At 37.8% G+C, this 13,252-nt stretch overlaps 2 protein-coding genes across 2 annotated transcripts in view; both read left to right on the plus strand.

Moving 5' to 3' along the window:
* Positions 1 to 13,252, plus strand: part of LOC125085087 (ATP-sensitive inward rectifier potassium channel 12-like) — a 157,431-nt gene that overhangs the window by 32,564 nt on the left and 111,615 nt on the right. The window lies entirely within an intron of this gene.
* Positions 1 to 13,252, plus strand: part of LOC125085032 (BSD domain-containing protein 1-like) — a 79,912-nt gene that overhangs the window by 2,005 nt on the left and 64,655 nt on the right.

Below are 13,252 nucleotides of genomic sequence, written 5' to 3' on the forward strand. Positions count from 1 at the left end.
ACACAAAGCAAGCCCAGTCCAGCAAAACTGGGCTCTCAGCCTGCCAGCCAACATTGGGGAAACTTCCCAATCCCTGACCCACCATTTGAAGGAAGGTGGGGGCTTGAGGCCTCGTCTGTGATCCCAGGGCCATGGGCCTTGGGGACAGTACACGGAGATCCATGTCCCTTTGGCCTCCAGTCCCACAGCTCCCGGGACTCCTGCCGCTGCCCACAGGTTTCCCCTCCCCTCTCCCCATGTTCTTCCCAGAACCTTTAGGTAGTGTTCATTTCATTAAAGCCTTGTTCTAGTTTCTCTGCATAGCTCTCCTGAGTCTCTTCTGTGGGTCAAGTGTGCAAAAGTTGGGAGTCGAATGGGTGCTGGCATGGGAAGCCAGACGCCATCGTTTCCAGGTTCCCGTGGCCCAGCAGAGCGGGCAGGGCTCGAAGAACGGACCCTTGAAGAGTGAGAGTAGGTTTTCAGTTTCAGGGATGGGCCTGGGAGAACACTGGCCTGGGGAGGGCAAAGTGGGGAGACTCACCCTTGCCTATTGGAAGCGCTGCTTCTCTCCCACTGGGGACGCCACAGAATCTTTTTGCTTCACAGCCCTAGGGCAACGTAAAGACACTCCTGGCCTAGAGTATGGGTCTAACATCAAAGATTGTGGCTCAGGGCACCTGGGTGGCTCCATGGTTTAAGCCATTGCCTTCGGCTCGAGTCATGATCTCAGGGTCCTGGGATCAAGTCCCACATCGGGCTCTTGGCTCAGCAGGGAGCCTGCTTCGCTCTCCCTCTCTCTCTCCCTCCCTCCCTCTATCTCTCTACCTACTTGTCTACCTCTCTGTCTGTCAAATAAATAAATAAAATCTTTTAAAAAAATCTTTGTAAAAAAAAATATTGTGGCTCAGAGCAAAGGAGGACAGTTTTGCCTTGAGGCTGTGACAGCTCACTGAGCGCTGAGTGACATCCCACTTCACACAAGCACCAGGCCTCCCTCAATGCATCTCTTCCCTCTGCCAGGCATTCGGGGTGCTGCTTCCTGATGGCACTGGGGAGAAGAATGAGGAACAAACAAGTCACCTGGGAGAGGGAGGGATGACAGCTGAAAGGACTGTCACACCAAAAAAACTCCTCAGTCCCGTATTTATTAGATACAAGATCACAACCAACAAAGGAGGAGGTTATACATTAGTCATGGGTCTTGTAGGTCAACCAGAAGGCATGGGAGTCCTGTGTCAACCATAGTCTTTTAGGTAAACAGAGTAGGGTGTGCCTGGCCCAGCAGCATGGAATTTATAGTTGAGCAAGCACACATAAAGGGATTATTCTACCAGCAGGCTGTCATGAGGCAGGGGAGACAACGGAAAAGGGAAACAGGCAATGTTCCACTCTGAGTGCCCAAGGCATGCCCAGCTGCTGGACTTCAAGGACGTGTATACTCCTCTCCATTGGAGGCCTGCTGCTAGTACAGGTTTTCTCAAAGTCATCTTCAAGCATGCTTGCATGACCAGTACAATTTCTCATTAGAAATTGTAAGCAGCCTATCATTCTGAGGGATGGTTACATTTCACCCTTTTTGTTAATGCAGAAGCAGCAAAATCCATTTTGCAAGTTCTTGAACCATTAGTCGTCAGAAGGATTTACATGAGCATCTGAGGACTAAGCGTCAAAAGACTATAGCAATAAAAAGTGTCATCATTCCACCTATAATGCCAAGACCAGTTTTTTGATCCAAGCAAAGGGGTTTACATCAGACAGAATATCATTAATCCTTTGTGTGAAACTCACTCTTGGAACTGATTGTAAGGATCGCAAGGAATGCCCCAAATAGTATCTTGAAGCTGTTTAATATCCACAGTTAAATTACCGCCATAATGACTAGTAATATGGTGAAATCTTGTTCCACGGTATTTCTGATTCATTATAGGTGTAGGGAGTAACACAGAAGGAAGAAACATTCTAATCACACAGAAGGTGAAGGCTTATATTTGGAAGATCCTCTCTCCTATATATATTAAGACTTCTTCTAAGTCAGAGACTCTTTCATGAAATCTTTGATCTAGGACAGTTTGTTGATTCCAAGCCTTGCTAGCATTCTCGTGCCATTTTTGCACAAATTGTGTGGTTCGTACAGTCTGATGCAAGGCCATTCTCGCAATGGTAGCCATAACAGTAATGGCTATAATTCCTGACACCTTTATTGCTCTCCTCATTGTAAATTACAGAGGCTTTGTGCCTGAAATGGAGACACAGAACAAATGGTTTTGTTATATTCTGTTATATTTCTATTTCACAGAAATAGAAAACAAAGGAATAACCCAAAGAAAGTAAAAAATACCCTAGATCAGTGAATAAATTTGATGATGTGTTTTTCTAATTTTTCAATAGCTTTCTTTTTATAGCATGCTTAAAACATATTGTAAACATAAATATAATCTTATTTGTTTATCAGTGATATTTCAAACATAGGGATATTAAGACAATATTAGATTAAATATTGTCTTAACTCTCCAGTTATTTTAGTCCATGAACATCCATTTTTAATCATATATGTTGCTTTGGAAATTTAACAACTGAACTAAGAAAAAAACTATGAGTTTTTTCAAAAAAGTGAATATTTTGTTGGAAAAAGAACACTAGAAAAGTTGTATAGTATTATATACTAAAATCTTATCTCACAAAACGTACCAACTTAAAAATTTTTTAAAATTTAAAAGATTTAAAAAAAATTAAAAATGCGCCTGGGTGGCATTAAAAGTCTCTGCCTTCGGCTCGGGTCGTGATCGCAGGGTCCTGGGATCAAGCCCCACATTGGGTTCTCTGCTCTGCGAGGAGCCTGCTTCCTCCTCTCTCTCTGCCTGCCTCTCTGCCTTCTTGTGATCTGTGTCTGTCAAATAAATAAATAAAATCTTTAAAAAATTTAAAAGATTTCTTTGATACTTTTATTTGTAGCTTCTTTTTATGAAAAATTAATTAAAAGTTACAGGGAGGGTTTTTTCACATGTACTTTTAAAAATAACAGAGACCCCAGAAAATAATTTTGAGATCTCCTATTCAAAGATATTTAAAGATTTCAAATTTCCTGGGACCAAATAAGAGAAGACAGCAAGATTCTTATATTTCTTAAAACCAGATCAATCAACCATCATTCCATGATGTGTAAATCACAAGTTCCAGAGTGCTAGATTAAGAAATGGATCCTTCTACCCTGAATTTTCTCTCTAATAGATATAGATCATAATTTCTTTGTCTACATCATAGTCTTCCAGCATCATGTATATGTTTAGAGGTTACTGTTACTCAATAACTCTATCTTCAGCATATAGAACTAAAGCATCAGAGCTCTTGATAGATGAAAACTAAAGATCAATGTTAAAACCATTGATATTTCACTTTGCAAAACTTGTCCGTGGGAGGGAGTGAAATATTTTTTTCCTTAAAAAAAAAAAAAACTTATTAACATATAATGTATTGTTTCAGGAGTGCAAGTCTGTGATTCATCAGTCTTACACAATTCACGGCACTCACCACGACACATACCCTCCCCAGTGTCCATCACCCATCCACCCCATTCCTCCCATCCCACTACCCTCCTGCAACCCTGAGATTTTCTGTTTTCTGAGAGTATGAGTGTCTTATGGTTTGTCTGCCTCTCTGGTTTCCTCTTGTTTCATTTTTTCCCTCCCTTCCCTTATGATCCTCTGTCTTGTTTCTCAAATTCCTCATATCAGTGAGACCATATGATAATTGTCTTTCTCTGATTGACTTACTTCTGTTAGCGTAATACCTTCTAGTTCCATCCACGTCATTTCAAATGGCAAGATTTTGAGGGTTTTGATGGCTGCATAGTATTCCATTGTGTATATATATATATATATATATATATATATATATATATATATATATATATATATATATACCACATCTTTATCCATTCATCTGTGGATGGACATGTAGGCTCTTTCCATAGGTTGACTATTATGGAAATTGATGCTATATACGTTTGGGTGCACATGCCCCTTCGGATCACTACAACTGTATCTTTAGGGTAAATACCCAATAGTGTGATTGCGGGGTTGTAGAGTAGCTCTATTTTCAACTTTTTGAGGAACCTCCATGGTGATCTCCAGAGTGGCTGCAGCAGCTTGCATTCCCACCAACAGTGTAGGAAGATTCCCCTTTCTCTGCATCCTCGTGAACATCTGTCATTTCTTAACTTGTTAATTTTAGCCATTCTGACTGGTTTGAGGTGGTATCTCACTGTGGTTTTGATTTGTATTTCCTTGATGCTGAGTGATGTGGAGTGCTTTCTCATGTATCTATTGGCCTTCTGGATGTCCTCTTTGTAGAAATGTCTATTCAGGTCCTCTGACCATTTCTCTTTTTTAATTTTTTTACTAACATGTAATGTATTATTAGCCCCAGGGGTACAGGTCTGTGAATCACCAGGGTTATACATTTTACAGCAGAGAGTTAAACATTTTACCAGGGAAGAACCTGGACATTCTTGACTTGGGAAAATGCTTCTACTAAAATAACAGCTTGTGGTCTGAGAGTGCTTTGGGGAAAGCAGCATACAATTTACTTTTATTTACTTATTTATTCATCTTAATTTTAAGAATATTATATTTATTTATTTGAGAGACAGAGAGAGAGCATACAAGCTGGGGAAGTGGTAGAGAGAGAGGGAGAAGCAGACTCCCCTCGGAGCAGGGATCCCAATGTGCGACTTGATCCCAGGACCTCAGGATCATGACCTGAGCCTAAGGCAGAGGTTTAGCCCACTGCACCACCCAGGTCCCCCCACAGTTTACTTTTTGATAACCAACCAATAACAAATAAAACCTTGAGAGGACTTTGGTACATGGAGAATTACCTTATGAGTCTTTAAATTGGAGTTTAAAATTTCCAGGGAAGTATTATTTTACAAATAGGTTAAATATCTCTCTCATACTGACTACTCAATAGGCAACTTAAAGTTTAGTGAACTGTATGGCCGATCTATTAATGGAAGACTCACCAGGAAGAGTAGGACCAGAGTAAGATACACAAGATTCTGTAATGAAAGAGAAAGCGGAAAGAGGTCATGAGCAGAACAATGGGCATTGGTGACAAGGGAGAAACACAAAACACAAAACTGAAAGCATTTTCTATGCTGATACTATACTAGGAACTAGGTACATCATCTAATCCTACATAGGTTCTATAAGAAATGGATGGTAAACTCATTTTAAAACTGAGGAAATTGATACTCAATAAGATTATATAATTTGTTCATGATTTTCCAACCAGCGCTGACTCAAAATCTTCATATTTTCAATTGTTCCAAGGGAGGAAACTGGTATATTGAACAGGGGAATATCTGGTTTTGTGTTGTGTTATGCTGTTTTCCTGTTATTGAGCTGTAGTGTTAGGGCTGCCATGATTCAGAACTCCAGCTAGTGACTCCAGGAGACTGCAAATTCACCAGACTTTGTTCCCCACTTTTCATGACAATGGTTTTATGCCCATGAGTTTCTCATGCTCATTGTCTCCCACGTCTTTATATTTTTCTTCTCTTCCTATGCCAGTTTTCTACATTTTCATAGTAATGACAATAATCTGTCTTAAATATGTATCCTACTAGCAACCTCCAAAGTATGTTAATACATATGGCCTTTGATCCATGTGAATAGGACAGCCATTTTCCCCCCATTTTGCAAAGGGAGAAAATGAAACTCAGAAAGATTAAGCAACTTGCCTAAAGCCACCCAAGTAGGAAGTGGCAAACCATGGTTGATCCCCCTCCCCCACTTTTTAAAAATTCCTATTCTATACCACTGCCTTTTTTTGTACCTCAGGCTCATGTCAGTCCTTTCAGAGTTTCTTAATCCCACAGAATACATTTAAGACCTTGGAAGTGACCAAAACATCCTGAAGCATCTGAGCCAACTTTATATACCTAGTGGGGTTAAATGCAAAACAAACAACAACATCAAAAAAATCATACCTCTTTTTAGCTGTGTGTAATAGCCAGATGGAAATCTGAATTCTGTTGAGCAGATATGAAGAGCACTCTTGACCAGAGCCATTTTAAACTCTGTCCATCTCACATTGGGTCACTTTGGTAAGCAGAAAGGTACTGAGGGGGAAAAATTCTGTTTAAAGAGAATTTTGTTTTGAAAGCATTTAAAATAATTTGGTAAATCGTTTAGTGTGGCTATGACATTATGACCCAATCGGAATCTCTGAGCATATTTCTTTCCTAACATATGATAGAAGCCAATTCTTGAGTACCCTCCTAGGTTCAAAGTGGCTTGTAAAACTGAATATCAATAATGAAGTTATAAATTCAGTATTCCAAACCCTAACAAAAGCCAGCCACAGTAATTATAGAACAGAACTAAATTATATACATATGCAAATTATACACATATATAATTAACATATAATAATTAATAACATATATAATATAATTAAAGAGTCTGAAGAGTTCTCAAAATGACATGGAAGCTGGGAATAGAAAGATGACCTATGAAGAATAAGAGGACACATGTTCCAAGCACAGGAAAAATCTAAAAAAAAAAATACAAAACCAAAAAAACCACTTAAACCTCCCTCAAACATACAGCTTTCAACATACCCACTATGAAATTCTGTTCTGCTCTGATTCCCTTAGGTGATGCCTGCTTTGAAGGTCTTACTGACAATGAAGGCAAATGGGTCCCCCTTTTCGCATTGACAGGTAGCCCGATAGCCCGATACCATATGTTAACAAGCACTACCAACCTCTGTGCTGTTCTACTGCTCCAAACCCCTCTGGGTGCCACACTGTGTTGGGGCAGAGATGAGTCTAAAGAGAAAGTCATCACACCCAAATCATGATGTTGTCAGGATCTTCTCACTGTACTCTGGAAAACACTACATTAAGCTGCTGATAGCAACGTAAAATTCAGCAGGGTTAAAGGATCTATATTCTGATTGTCCTCTGGCTCTATGAAAATAGCTCATATGATACTTTGTACATGAGTCTCTTTTTCATATGTAAATATCAGGAGAGAGAGAATCCAATAAATAAACCTTAAAATATTTGAATTACTTGGACTGTAAAGCTAGACAAGTTTACATTCTGAAGCAGCATGAGTTTATATTCCGATACTATTTGTTTTTACAGATAATATTGATATTGGGTTTTCATATCAATATTATAGCGCAGAGGAGTGCAGTGTCATATATGAGCACATAATTGTCTATTTAAAGAAGTATGCATTTGCATTTACTAATACCTTGTATGCCATATGCTTGATTCTTTTTAAAAGAAAAACTCTAAATAGCAGAGGCTCTTATTTTTTCAATAATTCTTGAAAATAATACTTCTAGGCTGATAAATTTGATCAACACCAAACAGTACAGCATGAAACTTACACACAATCTAACGCTTGTGTTTCTAAAAGATACTGTTCAATTTATGGCATGTTCCATATGAGGGCCAGGATACACAGAGCCTCCTAAAACAGTCTCTGAGATTTAAAGCTCATACTATTTCTTATGGACTTGGTTTGCCTGGCATTTATAATTTCCATTTATTGCTTCCTTAATAGCCTGGGCATGACCTTATAATTTGTAACCTTTTCCTTTTCCTATTTAGGGCTTTAAATGATTTGCACATAACATCTTTAATTGACACCTCAGTGTGACATCAGCAAAATAGAGAGGATGGATAGCACAATTCACAAAACATTATCCTTGCAACTACATTTCTAATACTTTGAAAAACAAATGAGCAGAACACACTTGCTTTTAAGCTTTTCTTGACAATCTTTTCTAGAAGGCTGATCCTAGTACTCAAATTCCAGTATTCAAATCTTGTGCACCAAAACTATAAACAAAGACTTTTCACTTCAACCCCAAATTCAGCAAATTTGGGGAATAGGAATACTTTTCTTCAAGTAAGTTGAGAGTACAGTTTTGAGACTAAGAGGCAAGAGTAGAGTTGAGAAAGTATAATCCATCTTTACTTGGAATTAATGAGATGGAAGGCAGATATTATCATCATATGCTTCTAGAGCTCCTAGGAAACTTAGAGACCACAAGACCAGTCCTCTCAATACTGAGGACACTGAAGCCTGATAGCTTTCTTAGCATCAGAGAGTTTCTAATGGTAGTTGGGACCACTCAGGCATTCCAACTGCAGGTCTTATGTGTTTTCTACTACATCAAGCTCTTTTCTTACAGAACCTGATCTAAAATAATCAAAGCAGATGTAAAAAATATATATCAACAAATATAAAGATCAGTGGGGGGAAATGGCACAACGTGAGAGAGGAGTAGTGAATGATTAAGATGTTTTATTTTATGAAAGTGAGGAAGAAGAGGAGGCAGTTCCAGTGATGAGCAGTAACAGATATTAAAGACAACTTATATCATTTAGGTCCCTCATCCTTTATTTTCTTTTCTTCTGATACTTAAATCCCCTCAATAAATCCTATCAATATCATTCCATTATATCATTAATATGTAGTCACCCAAATCATACCTGAATCCATTTGGTGATGGAGAATATACTGTTTCAGAGGCATGCATTTCATCTGACTTAACCCAAACCAATTTCCTTTCAAGTTCTTTCCTTGAAGAAAAAATACTTCTAGATTGGGGAGGGAAGTGATGATAACCACTTGATGTTTGGATTAATTTACTCTTCCTATAATGGAAAAAAATGTATCTGAATCTAATATAAACACAAAGAATTTGCTATCCTTTAGGATGAAACATGCAAATCCAAAAAGTGAATTAAAATGATCTTTTTCAACTTTTCCACTGTAAAGTATGGCACTTGTATTAGGTACTTTATCAGTTTCCATGATAGCCTTGAAATATATGATTATATATATATATATTATATATATAATATATATATATATATATTATATATATATATAATCAAATGATTTAAAGAAGTTAATGGCATCAGTAGAAATTTGGGGCTATAGCTAAGGTTCTTTCCTTGCATTACAATGTCACAAACCTTTAGTATCTTTGAACCAAATAATTCTTCAATCTAAAAAAAATTCAAGAGTCTTATTTACCTTCTAGTAAAGCAGTCATTTAGCATGAACTGTTCAATGGTAAAATAAGATATTCTATAGAAAGTACAGATGGATGAATGATAAGTACTAGCATGAATGAAAAACATCTCAAGGCAAAAATGCAGAAGCCATACATAATAGAAAAAGATGTTTATGGAACACAATCAATGACCTTGTCTTGAATTCTGTGTCTGAAAGAGAAATGTTCTTAGTAGACGCTTCAATTAGAGACCGTATTTTGTCTACCATCACTGCTAAACTTTCCATGGAGTCAGATTTAAATTTGAGTAAGTCAGATTTCACCTTTTAGTTAATTTTGATCCATGCAGTATCATAAATGCAAAGCCTTCAAGTTATAATAATACTCTTTGAACTATTATTGTTTAATTTTAACTATCCCAAGTTTATTGTTTTCGGTGTCTCAATATGACCACATGCATGTAGATCAGAGATGCCCTTTCCATGTATATATATGCACATATGTATATGTTATCATACATAACACGTATCATTAATTTACTATACTGTGCAATGTACTACAATGGTTCTTGCTTTAAGGAATAGCAAAGTAACCCAGCATACCTCAAAAGAAGAAATAGAAAGAAAGAAAGAAAGAAAGAAAGAAAGAAAGCTAAACAGCAATCCCCACCTTGAAAAATAAAAAGATTAAGCAATGTACTGTGTATTTGGAAAAACAAAGGCAATTTAGGAGTATTTTTTACACCTCAAAACTACAGATAGAGCAAAACCACTCATGATTAACTCCTTTAGCCTACTGGAGCCAACTCAGCTTATGGGAGATGATCAATAAATTCTCAGAAATTTGGGGAGCAGGTTATTAAATATAGCCATTATTAAAAAAGTAAATTGAAGCTCACAGTTGAATAAGGTATCAAAAACAAAAGTGATAGAAACTAAAAATTCATAATTTCCTAATTATTTTGCTACCTTTTACTACTATCAATGTACTTGGCGTGGTTTAATTTTTTTAATTTTTAAATTTATTTTCAGTGTAACAGTATTCATTGTTTTTGCACCACACCCAGTGCTCCATGCAGTCCGTGCCCTCTCCAATACCCACCACCTTGTTCCCCCAACCTCCCACCCCTCGCCCCTTTAAAACCCTCAGATTGTTTTTCAGAGTCCATCATCTCATGGTTCACCTCCCCTTCCAATTTCCCTCAACTCCCTTCTCTCCATCTCCCCTTGTCCTCCATGCTATTTGTTATGCTCCACAAATCAGTGAAACCATATGATGATTGACTCTCTCTGCTTGACTTATTTCACTCAGCATAATTGCTTCCAGTCCCGTCCATGTTGCTACAAAAGTTGGGTATTCGTCCTTTCTGATGGAGGCATAATACCCCATAGTGTATATGGACCACATCTTCCTTACCCATTCGTCCGTTGAAGGGCATCTTGGTTCTTTCCACAGTTTGGTGACTGTGCCCATTGCTGCTATAAACATTGGGATACAGATGGCCCTTCTTTTCACTGCATCTGTATCTTTGGTGAACAGACACCTTTCCAATGAAGACATACAAATGGCTATCAGACACATGAAAAAATGTTCATCATCACTAGCCATCAGAGAGATTCAAATTAAAACCACATGGAGATACCACCTTACACCAGTTAGAATGGCCAAAATTAGCAAGACAGGAAACAATATGTGTTGGAGGGCATGTGGAGAAAGGGGAACCCTCTCACACTGTTGGTGGGAATGAAAGTTGGTGCAGCCACTTTGGAGAACAGTGTGGAGATTCCTCAAGAAATTAAAAATAGAGCTTCCCTATGACCCTGCAATTGCACTACTGGGTGTGGTTTAATTAGATTATTATACCAGCCCCAGGGAAACACCATACAATCATGTGACACTGAACATCTCTTTCTGACACCTCTTTCATTGCTTTTATTTGGTGCCTTAAAAGCGACCATGGTGGGGATTCTTACAGCACAGAAACCAACCTAAGCTGCAATGCAAGGTGTTTTATCCCCCTCCATCCCAAAGGCAGCTGTTGCTAAACATTTAAAAGCACACCACTGATATTCTGAACAGGGATGAATGTAGCTTAGTGGCTCACAACACAGCCTCTGAATCTGATCTTGTCCATTAATATCTCTGTGCTCTTGCACAATTTTCTTAAATAAGTAGTGGCCTAGTCTCTTCATCTGTAAAATGGTTTATAAATCTTTTGAAGCACTTAACACTGTGTCTGGATTGGAACTTTAATTGACCAGTAAATGCTAACTGTAATCACTATCAACAACAAGATGGAGCAATGAACTACAGAATGGGCCAGTGGATTTAATCTTATGTTCAAGAGAACTAGTAAAATAGACAAATTAGTTTTTTTCATAATTTACTTAGTTCTTTATATAGAATTGTATGCCTTAGGAGCCAGCGTATAGGGAGAAATCAATTGCATTCTCTGAAAAACCTACAAAGAAGAGGGTTTTTATACTTGTATAAAAACATATATGCTTTCCTAATATTTATTTTTTTTATTTATAGGGGTAATCAGGAAGTGATTAGTTCAAGCAGTGGAACATAAGATGGTAACGTTTAAGGCTTGAGAAAATAACATAAGTTAAAAAAAAAACCAACCCAGTAAGGTGGAATAAGTTTTAAATTTGTAGATGGACATCTTCCAAGATGTAAATTTATTACAACTTGAGACTAGAATTATCACATCATGAACTTTCTCTGATTATACTCTTCTCTTTTTTACCAAGAGATTCCATTTCTGTATTTTAATTTCAGAGTCAGAATGACTGTCATATGTGAACTACACTTTTAGAGTGTTCTGAATTCCATTTGTTACAAAAAGGTAAAAAAAGAAAAATTGAGCAACAGGATATATATGCTGCAGGCCCTCCAATCTGGACAAAAGATAGGACCCTTGAATTCCCTGTAACATGGCTTTGTGATGATGCCAGTGAGGTCACCCAGTTCTCTTTGCCTGAAAACCTCAAATGCAGTCAACCCAGCTTCCCAGTTCTGTAGTTTTTCCTTGACAGTGTGAATCCTACTTCTGAATTCAAATTGGGGAAGTGGGTTAGTAAGTATAAAGTATAAATTCCTCAGTGTAAGTTTAGAGCTAGAAGGGGTTTTCTGCAAGTGATTGTAGGAGGGACTGTCTGTAAGGAGATAAAATCAGTCAAGAAGTTCAAATCATAAATGGGGAAGGCACCAATGCACATCAAATTTGAAAAACAAAGTATGGCTTTAAAAGGAGAAAATAGTGGAAGAATTTGTGGGTAAGACATGAGAGACTAGAAGACTTGCAGAGTATAGGAGTTTTGATGGTTGAGAAACTTGTCCATAAACTTAAAGTTTATCTGCTTCCCAACAGTGGTGGGAAGGTGGACAGTATTGCTTAAATGATCTGGGCCAAATGTTCTTATTCTCTTTCCTCCTTTTAAGGTCTGTTTCTAAGCAATAAAACTTGGAAGAATTTTTCGATCTATTTCCATGATGCTGACTGTCTCACCTGGTGTCTGGAATATAAGAGTTATCCATTAGATGAGTATTAAGTGAATTTTCACTAAAGTATAAATGATTCATAACCAAATTCCATAGGAATTTATAAAACTAAAGGGAGTGAGAGGTGTTGGAGAGGGTTTAAAGGTCTAAAATCACATGCAGCCTCCTACTACCGTGGTGGAATCTCAGGTATTCAGAAGCAGAAGGCCAGCATACATTTTGAAATGAAAGATCATGAATTCACCTATTTAGCCAAGAGATTAATGATAAGTTGCTGCACCCTAACTTCATCAAGCCAATATCATTGCTCTCCAGAAAATAACACAATAACGACTATGTCAAACATAGAGATTCTGAGGATACCTGTGTGGCCCAGGAGGTTAAGTGTCTGACTCTTGATTTCAGCTCAGGTCTTGATCTCAGGATGCTGAGTTCACGCCCATGCATTGGAGCAGAAAGGAAGGAAGGAAGGAAGGAAGGAAGGAAGGGAGAATAGAAGATAGGGAGGGAGTTAGGGAGGGAGGGGGGTGAAAGAGAAAGAAAGAGAAAGAGAGAAAGAAAAATAAAGGAAGGAAAAGAGGGAGGGAGAGGGACAGAAAGAAAGGACATAGGGATTCTGGACCCATTTGACTGCTTGTCATCTCTAGATTGGTCTTATAATCTCTATTTTAAAAGATAAATAACGAAATTTTAAAAAAAGATAAATGATTAAATTATGAGC

Source organism: Lutra lutra, chromosome 14 (assembly GCF_902655055.1).
Source record: "Lutra lutra chromosome 14, mLutLut1.2, whole genome shotgun sequence".
NCBI lineage: Eukaryota > Metazoa > Chordata > Mammalia > Carnivora > Mustelidae > Lutra > Lutra lutra.